This window comes from Sarcophilus harrisii, chromosome 6 (genome assembly GCF_902635505.1).
Source record: "Sarcophilus harrisii chromosome 6, mSarHar1.11, whole genome shotgun sequence".
Taxonomy (NCBI): domain Eukaryota; kingdom Metazoa; phylum Chordata; class Mammalia; order Dasyuromorphia; family Dasyuridae; genus Sarcophilus; species Sarcophilus harrisii.
The window spans coordinates 11,997,199-12,010,977 of record NC_045431.1 but is presented as its reverse complement, the minus strand read 5'-3'; the positions used below and the strand labels follow the sequence as shown (position 1 = coordinate 12,010,977).

General features: G+C 37.6%; 1 protein-coding gene across 1 annotated transcript in view; it reads left to right on the top strand.

Moving 5' to 3' along the window:
• Positions 1–13,779, top strand: part of KCNIP4 (potassium voltage-gated channel interacting protein 4) — a 1,016,244-nt gene that overhangs the window by 147,713 nt on the left and 854,752 nt on the right. The gene's annotated exons all lie outside the window — the stretch shown is intronic.

The window sequence follows — 13,779 nt, the reverse complement described above, 5'->3', positions numbered from 1 at the left end:
AACAAAAGCACAAATCTTTGACAGAATTCAAGTAAATGAATGCAAAAGGCACAATGGGGGAAAATGTGTTAAGGAAAAGGTGCCAATGGACAGATAATATTTAAAGGAATAGCATATAAATGAGGGATAGACAACAGGTAAACATTCAGTTTTCTACTGAGGACTTTCTACATTCTTAATAAACTAATTCAGGCAGCCTTGTAAGGCTGCATATTCCTAAGTTACTAAATTATTTGTGGTTATCTATCGTGGGTTACAATATACAAACATAGGCGTTAGCATGCAGAATATGTATTTTTGCATGAATAATGTATCTGTCCCACAATGCTGTTTATTGATATAGTTATTAGTGGTTGCAATTTGCGACCATTGCAGTTTACTACACAAATAGCACAATGCAGTCTATAAATGAGCTGCCTCGCATCTACCTGTACCGGAGTAATTTGGTTAGGTTTCATCAATTTCCCCCAATTTTTTGTATTGCTTTGTGCTAAAGTGGGTCGCTTGTCAGCACATCAAGGTATTTTGGAGATAATTGTTATATGAAAACCTAGCTGGATTAATCTCGGTGTCTGGTATGGGATGTGGAAAATGCAATTTCATTTGAAATATGTTATTTAAATATTCCATTTTGAGATCAGATTCTATTTTTAATATCTTGGAAAATAAAGTTATCTTGAAGGCTTGGCTAAATGAACACAAATTTAGTGAATACAGATCTCTGCCTTCTACTTCCCAGCAGAGCTGACTTCCCTGAGCTTGTTGATTAGAACTCCTGCATGGGATGGAGGTTTTGGCCACGGTCAATAACTATGGGCAATGCTTTTCACACTCCTTATTAGGAGAAGTTTGTGTGAAGGTGATATGATGATCTAGTGTGATGTTGAACTTCACCTGGGATCCATGGCAAGGGTTGGATTTCAGGGCATCTGTTAATTTAGATGAAAAAAAAATGTTGCATCTGTATTTATACTCACTCATGAAAATACACATATATGTGTACATGTATGTTTTATATGTATATGTCTGTAAATCTTTTAAGAAATAAAGCTATTGTAGATTTTCATCATGAAAGAAGCTTTTGTGAATTTCCATTGATGTATGTATGCACACGTATATGTGTGTACATATATATATATATATATATATATATTTCATATATATGGTATTGTAATCTTTTATATTTGTTTTATACATTAAAAAACGTTTTTTCTTAAAGAGATTCCATAGGCTTTCCCACACTGCCAAAGGAATCCCATAATGCATAAAAAATTATGAATCTTTCTCTGCTGCACAAAGCAATGACTTTGGAGTCAGAGGAACTGAGTGCAAATCTTAGCTCTTTCATTTATTACCTTTTCGAACCTGGGAAAGGAACTCAAGAACTTTGAGCCTCTTTCTCTTTTCTAAAATGAGGGGATTAGAATAGTGAATTTTTGTGGTCCCTTTTAAGTCTACATCAATGATGCCATTTTATAGTCCACACCAGGCAACTGTCTCAATAAATCTCAATAAATCCAGGCAGTTTGCAGTACATTGCACTCCATTTCTCCCTTTCTGCCTAGGACCTATTCCTCCCACTCTGGTCTATCTTACTGTTGTGATATAACAGAACAGAAGAATTAATTATCATATAATAATACTCTTATCACCCCAATTATAAAACTTTCCTTCCTTAATTATCAGTTTCTTGATTTGTAAAAATGAGGGGATCTCTAAATTTCTTTTAGTCCTAATTTGTTCACAGTAGCTCTGTCAAAAAGATAATCATCATCCAAAAATCATCAAGATTTTACAGATAAGAAAACTCTCTTGTACACACAGCTTGGACCTAGACCCAGGTCTCCTGATTTCACCAACTATGCTGTTCTGGCTACACTGAGCTGCCTTGAAGTTCAAATAGAGGTCGAAAGAGAAGATGGGTTGGGAAAAAAGGAAAGCTGATAATTCATTATTTGATGGGCAAATGTGGGTTTTATTTGTAGATTCTTTATTCTGTCTTGACGTGGCTACTCATGAGCCTTGAATTACTGTAGCATAATGGCAGCATTATGGCCGATCATATTAATAGTCACAATAAAGCTCCCTCGATAAGCATTTGAGTGTTATGTGCTAATAGCTCCAGATGACTCATTATTGCCTTTATGTTTTAGAGACTATAGATTCTAGACATGACAGGTGTCCTCATGACTTTAACAAAAAATAAAAGACAAGTACCTCTTATATATCACTAGCTTTCATGATGAAATTCTACAGTAGCCTTTTAAAAAAAGAAAATGTGCTAAAAAACAAGCAAATAATGAAACAGAAAAAGCCAGAAATATAAAAAGAAAGCAATTGATGGCTTGTGTCTGGATTTTAAGTTCAGTATTTTTTTTTCCTACTTTAAACAATAAAAATTATCACCAGCGGGTGGCAGCACTGAATAAGCTGTATTTTTTACAAATGAGAACTAGAGAGTAAGGTTTATTTTTTTTTTTCAGATGTAAAGTGAAAATATTTCTAGAAATGGTCTTAATTTTGGACCACTACTTATTTTAAATGCACAATTGGGAAGACAATAAACAAAAATACTTAGAAATTAGTAATATGAGAATACACACTCACCTATACACACAAATACACGTGTAATATGTACATACACACATATATACATAATTTAGATTTTAATGCAGAGTAATTATCTTAGCCAAAATTGAATTACTATTAATAGGATTAAGTATTGTTAATCTGTTAATATCTATTAATTGGTTTACTAATAATTATTAATAGGATATCTTGAATATGAATATGATCACATAATTAATAAGATAACATTTGAAAATAGGACCAGAAATAAAAACATGGAAGTTGTAGTTCTCTAAATTTACCCAGTAATCTATCTTATCATAATAACAACAGATCATATTTTATAGTATATTAATATGTTATTTAATTTGATGATTATAACACTGTAACAGTGGACAGAGAAGCTGTTTTAAAACCCTAAAGACTTGGATTTAAATATTATATCTGATGCACACTATAGTAACCCTGGGAATATCTTATCGGGTTTCTAAGCAGTTGTCTAAAAGTTGTGGAGTGTGTCCCCAATTGCATTGGTTGAGGGAGTTTCCTTATTCCAGGAATTTTTTTATATGAGATACAGTCCCTTTTTCTTAACCTTTTTTCTCACATTATCTCTATTGAAATATATGCATAATCTTTATTTTATGAATGAAAAATGATGATTAAAGAGATTACAATTTTCACAAAAGTTCTTGACAATACAAGGGTCAAGGTCCTCATGACCCAAACTTCCTCCCCATTTCACTGATGGCTTGGAAAAATAGATGGAATCAGTCAATTAAAAGTAAATCCACTGTAAATAATCCCTAATCAATTTGAAAGATGGTATAAGGGCAATGAAGATTAATAAATGAAACACATAGGATAATATCCTGTGATTACTTGAAGATCAAATCCCATGCTTTGAGCTAATGTTTAAAAAATAAAAAAGGTACTTTGGAACGTTACCTGATCTACAGGTGGCTCCAAATTAAGGGTCGGTGATTCCAGGTCCTTTGGGACCAATTGCTCTAAGGGAGGGGGGATATGTCCCAAGAAAAGGCAATTACATTAAATTGGCCAAGTTATAACCTTGTGATTTTCAAAAAGTCGGAAGATTTATAGTAATCGGTATATAGTATATATACCATATGATATAGTATCAGTAATACCCACCAAAGTTAGGAGCATCGTCATCCTTGTTTGCCCTTTGTTTTTGAGGAGAACCAATGACAGCATTGGGGAATGTCTAGATTTGGGCTTGAAATAGCTTTAGGTGAGGCAGAATGGCACAAGTTCGTCTACCTCACGCTCCCTTCCCAAGTCATCAAAGGCCTGTGGCGAGACCAAATGAAGGCAACTGATGACAGCACCTTCAGTGTCTCCTTAACCCTCCCTAGTACCGGCTTCAACCTCCTTCATGTCCATTGAGACAAAATGTTAGGTCAACCCGATCCATCAGGGAAGTCTGCACAGTCTTGAGGTGGACAGCGTCCCCAGCCCCAATAGGATTGATCGGCGGTTGACTTCAACCGGGACTAAGTCACCTGATGAGATGGTTCTTTGGAATCTGGCTGCTGCTCATGCAATGGCTTCATGATGTCGAGAGTTGGGAGAATTAGGGGGGAAAGGACATAAAAGGGGGATGAGCAGTCCCAAAAATGACTTGGCAAGCCCTCCTGCCAGAAGGATGACATCAGGAAGAGGAAAACTCACTGGGGACAAACAAAAGGAAAGATTGCTTCAGGACTGTGTGAATGCACTGACCCTAACAGCCCAGGAGTGAGCCAGACCCAAGAACTTCATGAACAAATGAGAAAGGAGCTTTTTATTATACCGATCTGTGAGCTTCTCCTTTACCTCCAGATTTTCTGCAAGTTTTAAACAACTTTCCCAGATACCTTGTTTGTGCACACTAATGCTGTCCTGGGTGGGAGACAGGGACATCGGGAATGTTTTTTGTGCCCACTGTCCTTGCCATGGCTGCTTAGTGAATGCTCTTTCTAAGAGCTAACAGAGGCTGACTGGTAATCACTGGGAAGCACACAGATGAGGACTCATTAATCACAGTATTAGAAACTCTCATGGTAATAGAAATCAAAGTATTAACAGCCTTTACAGTTGCCCCGAGAACTTTTCAGACATAATAGTAGAAACCTGGCTTATCAATGTGAATAGGAATTGAAGGAAATAGCTTTGGGGGCTAAGTGTGGGGGTAGAATCACAAATAAACATGAAATCAAGATTCCAACCCAAATATGTTGTAGAAGTGCCGCTCTATTTCATTCATCGATCAAAAATCTTTTGTTCCCTGAATGAATGTGCCAGAAATCATGACAAACACCATTGATGCAAAGGCAAAGAATGGTCCTGCTCTTCAGGAGTTTATAAGGACACCATTATGTGCCTATGTGAGTGTATAAAGTTTAGTTTAAAATGTGTTAATTTGAGGGTGGGAAGCACTAGCAGATGAGGTTGGAAGAGGGATCAGGAAAAAATCATCTGTAGGAAATGGACGTAGAGCAGAAGAATGAAGGAAGTTAGGGATCCTGTGGGGCAGAGGTGAAAAGAGAGGGCATCTGGGCATTCTAGACAGAATATGAAAAAGTACAGAGATGATGGGGGATGTGACAAACAAGAAGAACAATTTGGCACATATCAAATTATAGAGCCCTTAGCACATAGTAGGTATTATATACTTATTCCCTTCTTTCCCCCATAGTGGATATGGAAGCACTATCTGAAAATCTGGGAGGTGGCCCAGAACACGTACAGTGACATTTCAGTCCAATAATATTCCAATGTATGCAATAATGACATATTTTAAAAATCAACTTTGCTAAACTTTAGAGCTATTTTACCCACTTCCTGTTTAATAGATGATAGATTTAAAATTAAGAATGCAATATGTTTTTTTTTTTCACATGGTACATGCGGGGATTTGTTTTCTTGACTATGGATTTGCACATTTGAGAAGATAGGAAGGGGATAGGGTAAGGACAAACAATAAATGCCTTTAAATTTATACTCATACATACATACATAATACACACATGTGTGTATATATGTGTATGTATATATATACATATATATGTATATATATGTATATATATATGTATATGTATGTGTATGTATATGTATATGTGTGTATATATGTGTATATATATATATATATATATACATACACACACACAGACTCGTAGGATTACTGCCAAATATCTATTAATTTATAACCCTAAGAATTATATAATTCATTTTCACTGTAACTTAAATCTCTCCCTAAAATTTAGTATTCTACTTGGAAAATCTGCTAATGTGATCTGAGACAAATGTGTGTATGTTTATATACATGGGTATTGTGTGTGTGTATATATATATATATATATATATAATATTATGCATATATATGCATATATGTGTGTATATATGTATATGTAGTATGTGTATATGTATACACACTCACACTTGTATGTATGTCTGCTCACTGTACTTCTTTGGTTCATTTAATTAATAGTGAAAGCGATGATAATATTAATTTGTATTAATACAACTTTTTTAAAATTTACAAAACATACACTTCAAAAGACCCACATAATATGGGTATAGTATCTTTGCTTCCCATTTTAAAGATGATAAAACAGAGATTTAGTGAGATGATATTCTCACTTAATTCTCACTAATTTCATGCAATTAATAAGCAATAGAGCCAAGATTTAAACTCGGTCTTCAGACTCCCAGGTAGAGTTATCAGAATCTCCTGCAGCACACTGCCTATCTTTCCAGGGACTTTTAGGTGGGGAACGATTCTTAGTAAGTTGCTAGTGTTCGTTGTTAAAAGGATGGGCTTTTTGCTACTGAGCTCTCGAATTTATTCCTCTAACAACTCTTTCAATCGCCTCATATAGAATTGTCACTTAGCATCCTGCTCCTCCTCCTGTTGCTAGGCTACCCGAGGCATATCACAACATCTGCGGACCTTGAAATAATTTCCTCTCCACCTCCCTCCAAAGCACTTTTGGAAAATATGTACTCACTGTACACATATCATTTTCGTTCCCCTATCTTTCAAAGCTTTTGTGCAATATCCAAGCTTCTCCTTGGGACTCTTTTTTTAAGCTGCATCTTTCATGTTTATTTTCAGAACCACACTGTTTATCCCCCCAGTGCATAATCACATTTAGCCAAAAAAAAACATTTAATTGCATATGTTTTTCCCCAAAGCAGTATCTCTGGTACTCAAAGCATTTCCTGGCATGTCATTATAAATTTACATGCTATCGCCTCAATGCAGTTTCTGTTAGTGGCTTGATTTTGTTTTAAAGTGAACTTAGTTATATAACCTGGGACATTTTAAATGGGAGGATTAGGTTTTGTTGGTTAATATGAAGATGCTATTGTGAAAAAGAGCAAGAATATCTTTATTTACTAAGGAAGAACTGTATTTCCAAAAACATGCCTGAAATATCTTTAAGTGTCTCTCAGTTTTTTCCTTAGGGTATAGTAACCTCAGAACTGTTTTCCTTTATTTTGTTGTTCAGTGTTCTGCCAGGTTTGATTCTTCTTGACACATTTTGGGGTTTTCTTGGCAAAGATACTGGAATGGTTGGCCATGTCCTTTTCTGGCTTCCTTTTACCCCAACAGTTTACTTGTGATGAGATTCAACATATTGTACTTTGTCTCAGGCCTTATCCATAGCAAAAGCTCCTTTTTTTACATTCAGTGATTAAAAAAATTTTTACTTTGTATGGTAATAAAAGCAAAAGTTTAATTAAATTAGGAGAAAACATCGCAATATTAAAAGATGCCAGATGTAATATCATGAAACAGAGTGTGCTGTTCATCTCCCAAGGTCACTTTCAGCCAAAGCACTCTTCTTATTCTTTCCTGACTTTAGCACTAAAATAATTGGAGTGTTGGAAATTCACACTCTTTGAACCAGCTAATTATGTGGGAATAGTTCAATCAAGGAGTAAAAAGGAAGCAAGGAAGAAAGGAGAAGAAAGGGAAGGAGGGAGAGAAGGAAGGAAGGAAAAGAAGGAGGGAGGGAAAGAAAGAAGGAAGGAAAGGAGGGAGGGGGAAGAGAAAAAGGAAGGAAGGAGAGAGAAAAGGAAGGAAAAGGAGGGAAGGAAGAAAGGAATAAAGGAAATGGAGGGAGGGAGGGAAGGAAAGAAAGAAAAGGAGTAAGGAAATGAAGAAAGGAAAAAAGGGAAGGAAGAAGGAAAAGGAGGGAGGGAAGCAAGAAAGGAAGGAAAGAAAGAAAAGGAGGGAGGGGAGGAAGGAAGGAAAGGGAAGGAAGGAAGGAAAAGAAAGAGGAAAGTAAATAAGGAATTAAAGAGAGAAAGGGAAGGAAGGAAAGAAGGAAAGGAGGGAGAGAGAGAGAAAAGGAAGGGAAAAAATGAGGAAAGAAGAAAGAAGGAAAGGAAGAAGGAAAAGGAGAGAGGGAGAGAGGGAAGGAAAGAAGGAAAGAAAAGGAGCAAGAGAGGGAAGGAAAGAAATAAGGGAGAGAGAGAGAGAGAGAGAGAGAGAGAGAGAGAGAGAGAGAGAGAGAAGGAAAGAAGGAAGAAGAGAAATAAACATTTGTTAAGTTCATATTGTGTGCTGGTCACTGTGCTGAGTACTTTACAACTGGAGATAGATGCTATTGTAATCCCCAGTTTGCAGCTGTGGTAACTGAAGCAGAAGAAGCACTGATTTTTCTTGGCTCATACAATTAATAAATGACTGAGGTCTAATTTCAAGTCTTCCTGAATCCAGGTCCAGGGCTTTATCCACTGAACCACCCATGGGCCTCTGCACAGATAAGGTAATGGTTTTAACCATGGCTCTCATTGCATGTCTTGGGGCCGGGGTAAATGGCTTTTCTCTGCAGGGAGAGGTGAAATCCTAGGTGCCATACACTGCTTTGGCTCGAGGAGATTGTTGGGAGAGGAAAGATGGCTCCCACTCTGTACTGGTGCCCAGGCTGGGGACCACGTGTCCACGGCTGCAGCCATGTTTCTCCTGCCACTTTTCTTCCCATCTCTCACATTACTGCTTTCCTTGGTCCAGCTGACCAAGCTGCCTTCCTCTGTGGCATTGGATGTCCCAGGAAAAAGGAACACGTGGCGTTACATCAGAAGCGTCAAGATTCTGGCACGGTTCTGGTTCTGAGGAGATCCGTTATTCATGGCAGAGTTTCAGTGCCTTTTACATTAATTTCAGGAAAAGTCTCAGCAAATGGAACAATTTTCCTAAAAACACAGGACAGGATGCTGTAGGACCAAGCCCTCCCTCCCCAAATCCCCCATTTCATGACAATGCAATTCCAACCTGGAGCTGTTAGTGCCCTGAGTTACCGCTGTTGTCATTTTCATCATCCGCCATCACCACCAACAACTGTTCCTCAATTAAATAGTTAATTATATCCACAACGATCACGGCAAAACCTGGAAACAACCACAGTGACCCCAAAGTGCTGTGCCAGTTTGTCCCGATAACCAGTTCTTGAACATTGAGGTCATCTCTAAGCAATCTGTCTGTTTCACAGGCGTAGACACAACTGGAGGGTTTTTTATAGTAAATGCTTATTAATTATAGGTGGGTCTGGACAAATGAGTAATGCTGATTAACTCAGTAGGAAATTGTGCCTTCCTGGGAAACCTTTCAAAGGGGAAAGAATTCTTTCAAAGGAGCTCCCCCATTTTTGTCCTCTGCCAAAAGACTATCCAGTTTCAACCTTGGCACATCTATCCCCTAATCCCCTGCTCTCCCACTCTGCCCCTTCCTCCTGGAGGACTCCAAGGGAAGGGAAGTGTACCTCAAAGCCTGACTCTGGGGCACATGTGCTTGGAGACTGTTGGAAGGGGGTCCGTCCTACTCCATGGAAGGATGAGATATGAGCAAAATTGTCAGCAACGATGCGCCAACTGGCCAGAACTCTATTCACAGATGCTCTTTAACTGTGGAAGACGTTAAAATTATAGAGGGAAAGCAAAATGCTCAGGCATTTTAAAACAATCTAAAGTTGTCCAATAGTACATTGGGCCTTTGGGGCTATTTGTGAGTTTCTGTTTTAAAAACCATAAAATTTAATTCAACTTCCAGACTCACACATATACATATTATATACACATATACACATATGTTCATACATACATAAATGTGTTTATATATGTAATAAAAAATGAAAAATAATAACAGAGGTTGTAAAAGATGAGCTCTTAGTTCTCTTGAGGATGCAAATATATGAAACCGTGGCCATCTATATTATTCAAATCTCAAAACTAAATCTCAAGACTAATAACTTTTTCTTAGTTTGGATTCAGAGACTTTTTTGTTCATTCAGTCAACAAGCATTTGCTGAGCATCTACTCTCTGCTGGGAACTGTGCTAAATATTAAGGATTCAGAGAAAGCCAAAACCAAACAGAACCCAAAACCAAATAAAAACAGACAAAACCCCCAAAGTGGCAAATAGGAAGATTAGAAAGATCTGGGAAATATGAAGTGAATGCTGTCCTATTTTTCTGGATGATCGGCAATCTAACAGCACAATACAAACACCAGACCAAATGTCTACTCACCCACAAGCCAAATGAAACCGCTTTTATGATGATTTTATGTCATTACTTCCCATTTTTTAAACCTTCCTTTTCTTTTTGGTTCCAAGATAAGTACATTGTGCATATGAAATTTCTGCTTATAAATATATAGGCCTGGAACATCCTAGTAAAAGTCACACGAGGATGACCTGAGTTCTGTCGGTTCCTGACAGTTCCTGAGAGCTCCACTGGACAAGTCTGTGTCTTCATAACCTGATTCTGACCCTGGCAGTTCAGCTACTCAGTCAGAACAGCAAGAGGAAAAGGGGGGGGGGTCCTTTCTAATCCAGGGGTGTTCAGCTTACAAAATACTTTAAAAACAAGAAGAAAGCTTGAAGAGTTTAGAATTTTTAAAGCAAATAGTGTGTGCTTTAGGGGCGAAGCCCTCCCTCTCCACTTAGCCCCTTTTATTTCATGCACAATAGCATTCACAACTTCACTGTTACTGAAAGTTCCAAGTAAGGGGAAAATGTATAGACAGCCAGAAGCTGTAATGACTTCTTTTATCACATGAAGAGAGGATCTGGGTCCTGATGGTAGCTAACTACCTATGGGATCTTGGGAAAGTCAGTTAGCAAGCCCCAGCTTCAGACTCCTCACCAGCAAAATGGAGGAGGAAAAGTTGAACTACACTTCCTATAAAGTCATTTGGAGCCATAAGGATGACATCTCTATTAAGGGATGTCACTTCAGTCATTAAATGAGTCTCAGTCTCACAGACTATGATCACAAGCTAGCCAGAGAATTTCCATGTTGTTCTGAATTGTTGACTCACAGGGAAGGAAAGGATTACCACGTTTTGGATAAATGGAGAATGAATAATATCAAATTATAGAATTTGACTCTGCCGACTGCAGTGCCTGCCACGTAGACAAGTGACACTTAATGTTTAGTAATTGATTGTAAGTCTGAGCACCCCCATTTTTGAGAAGAAGGGGTACAGTGATGGAAAAGCTGTGGACTTGGAGTCAACAGAACTGGCTCTGAACCTGGATCTGCCATCTTAGGCAAGTTGCCTGGTTTTTTAAGGATCAATAGGCTTTCTACTCTTCAACATGAGAATATTGGTTTAGATGCTCTCTAAGTTTCCTTCCAGCTCTATGAGTCGTTGATTTAAAGGGAACTTGACTTCATATGGCATTCTGAAGACATTTCTCCTAGCTCTCACTCTGACCTTCTCAGACATCGAAAAGCAGGTCTTTACTAAAGGTATCAGGACCAAGGACTACAGTTCCTTATTTTCATCTGTCACTCTCATTGTACTTATTTTTCTGATAAAAAGAAAAATAATTAAAATCACCTAAATTTGCACATTCAAAAAGCTCATTTTCTGGGACTTAAAAGGAGTGCTATGAAATTGTCCGAGCCATGGAGTGACTGAATCACTTGCCCAGAATCACAGGCAAAGTTAACATCAAAGCCCAGGCCTAAGATTCCAAATTCAGCACTCCATTCCCTCACTTCACTGGGCTGCCTCTTAAATAGGACATAAATAATGAAAGTCAAACTCAAGATATCAATTCTTTGCCTACTTGATTTAATGAATTTTCTGTATTGCTTTAATGAGGTACTTAGTCAAAACACTTCCAAGTGCTTCTTAAACCAACTGCCCTATCCTTTATAATTAGTACTATTAATGTGTGGGCTTGCTATTTTTTCATGTTAATGTCTGTTCCACAGTTACTTCCAGAATCTCTCCAGGAATAGAATATTTTATCATTCATATGATTATACTCCTTGAATAGCTTCTTAAATGATGGAATCAAAAACAAAAACAAAGCCCACATGTATGAACTATGTATTAAACATTTGACGTGAGAACAAAAAGAAAAAAAAAAGAAGCTGGAGAAAATATGTTATAAGAGAGAAATCCATGTTTATCTGGGGTCGAGATTATTAGCATCATATTTAAAATTTCATTGGATTAGGCCATTCATGTATTCAAGACACGGCAATGGCTCCCCATTTTCTAGCCCTTAAGATTTAAACTTCCTAAGTTATTGTGAAGACCTTCCATAATTAACTATTTGTTTTTCTTACTTTCTCCCATATAATCTCAGTTCAAGGCAAACTGAAATACTTGCCATTTTCTGTAGCTGAAGATGGTGTTCCACAGTGCCAAGACCCCTGGTCCTAGAATCAAGTATTCATAGCACAGGGTGTTTTGTGACCTTGGAGATTATCTCCATATCTCTGGGCCTCGGTTTACTCATCTATAAATGAGTGCCTGATGATGTCTCTTTCAATTTATGACACTAAGTTCCAAACTTCTTTGGGACCACTTCTTACTTTTAATCACAATTTATCTGTTTGGTTTTTTGATTTTATTTTCTAAATCTCATTTCTGCCTTTTGAAATCTTACTCATGATTGGAATTCTCCATGATGTTTCATAAAGCCTGAATATGGTAGAGTGGGAGTCACAGCAGATTTTGAGCTAGGACCTTCGTTTAAATTCTCACTCTACTAATTTTCTGATACCTTAGGTAGGTAAGTCACTGAAATCTGTGGGTTTCTCTAAAATAAGCAAATTAGACTAGCTCCAAAGTATTTTTCCAGTTAGAGACTCCATTGTCTTCTCCGACACATCCATTATCAGACACAAATCTGATTTTTTAAAAGCTCTGGCAGGGCATTTCCTTCCTTCTCATCTTCTCTGAGATTCAAAGCTCCATGAGAAAAATAAATGGACGTCTTGGCTTCAAGTCAACAAGATGTGGGTTCGGGTGGTGCTGTGGATGCTTAATTAGCTGTGCGACTGGTGAATGAATTATTTAGCTAGTGAATCTTAGTTTCCTTATCTGTTAGGGCTAATAATAGGGCTTATAATTAGGGCTAATAATAACTTTCACCCCAGTGAGTTAATGTGAGGATTAAATGAACTAATGTGTGGAAAGTGCTTTGGAAATATTAAAGTTTTAGATAAGTGCAAACTTTTCCACTTGTCTTTGCATCTCCCCCAGTGCCTAATGAAGTGTTTCCCATAAAGTAGTACTTCTCCAATAATTGTGGAATTAGCCTGAATGTCATTCTCCACTCTTCCCTTTTGAAAGTTCTACTGATCGCAATACTGGAGATGAATGGAACTGCATTTATTTTTTGCAGCTTTTTTTTTTTTTTGACCAGCGGTTTTTTTCATATTGGGTTTGACATAAAAAATAAAGGGGATTCAATAACATGTATGGGGTAGGGTTGGGGGGAGAGGTTACTGGAGGGAAAAAAAGGAAAATGAAAGGGCTGGAGAGCCCGAGTGGTGTGCATTCCAGTAAATTATTCAAGGGATGACTAAGAGAGAGGTTTGGGCCAAGTCAGAGTTAGAAGAACTGAAATAAAGCCTCCTGCATCTTCGGCCTGCAGCAGCTAGTGATGACATTTCCAGGAGTTGCCTTTGGGGAGCTTGAGATGCTTTAAGTAAACATCCTTCTCTTTGAGGCAGATTTGTTATTCAAAGGCTATCTAGCCCCAGAATCTCACCGAATGGCCCCCCCTGACTGAGTTCAGGGATTCTTCCAACCCTTTCTCCCCTTCCCTGCCTCCCCAGCTCCCCATAATTAAGTCAGTTACCAAGTATTTGTCAAGTGAATACCTATAGCTCAGAACATGCTAGGAACTGAAGGAATTTTAAAACAGCAGAATGCAAAGACCCAATCTTG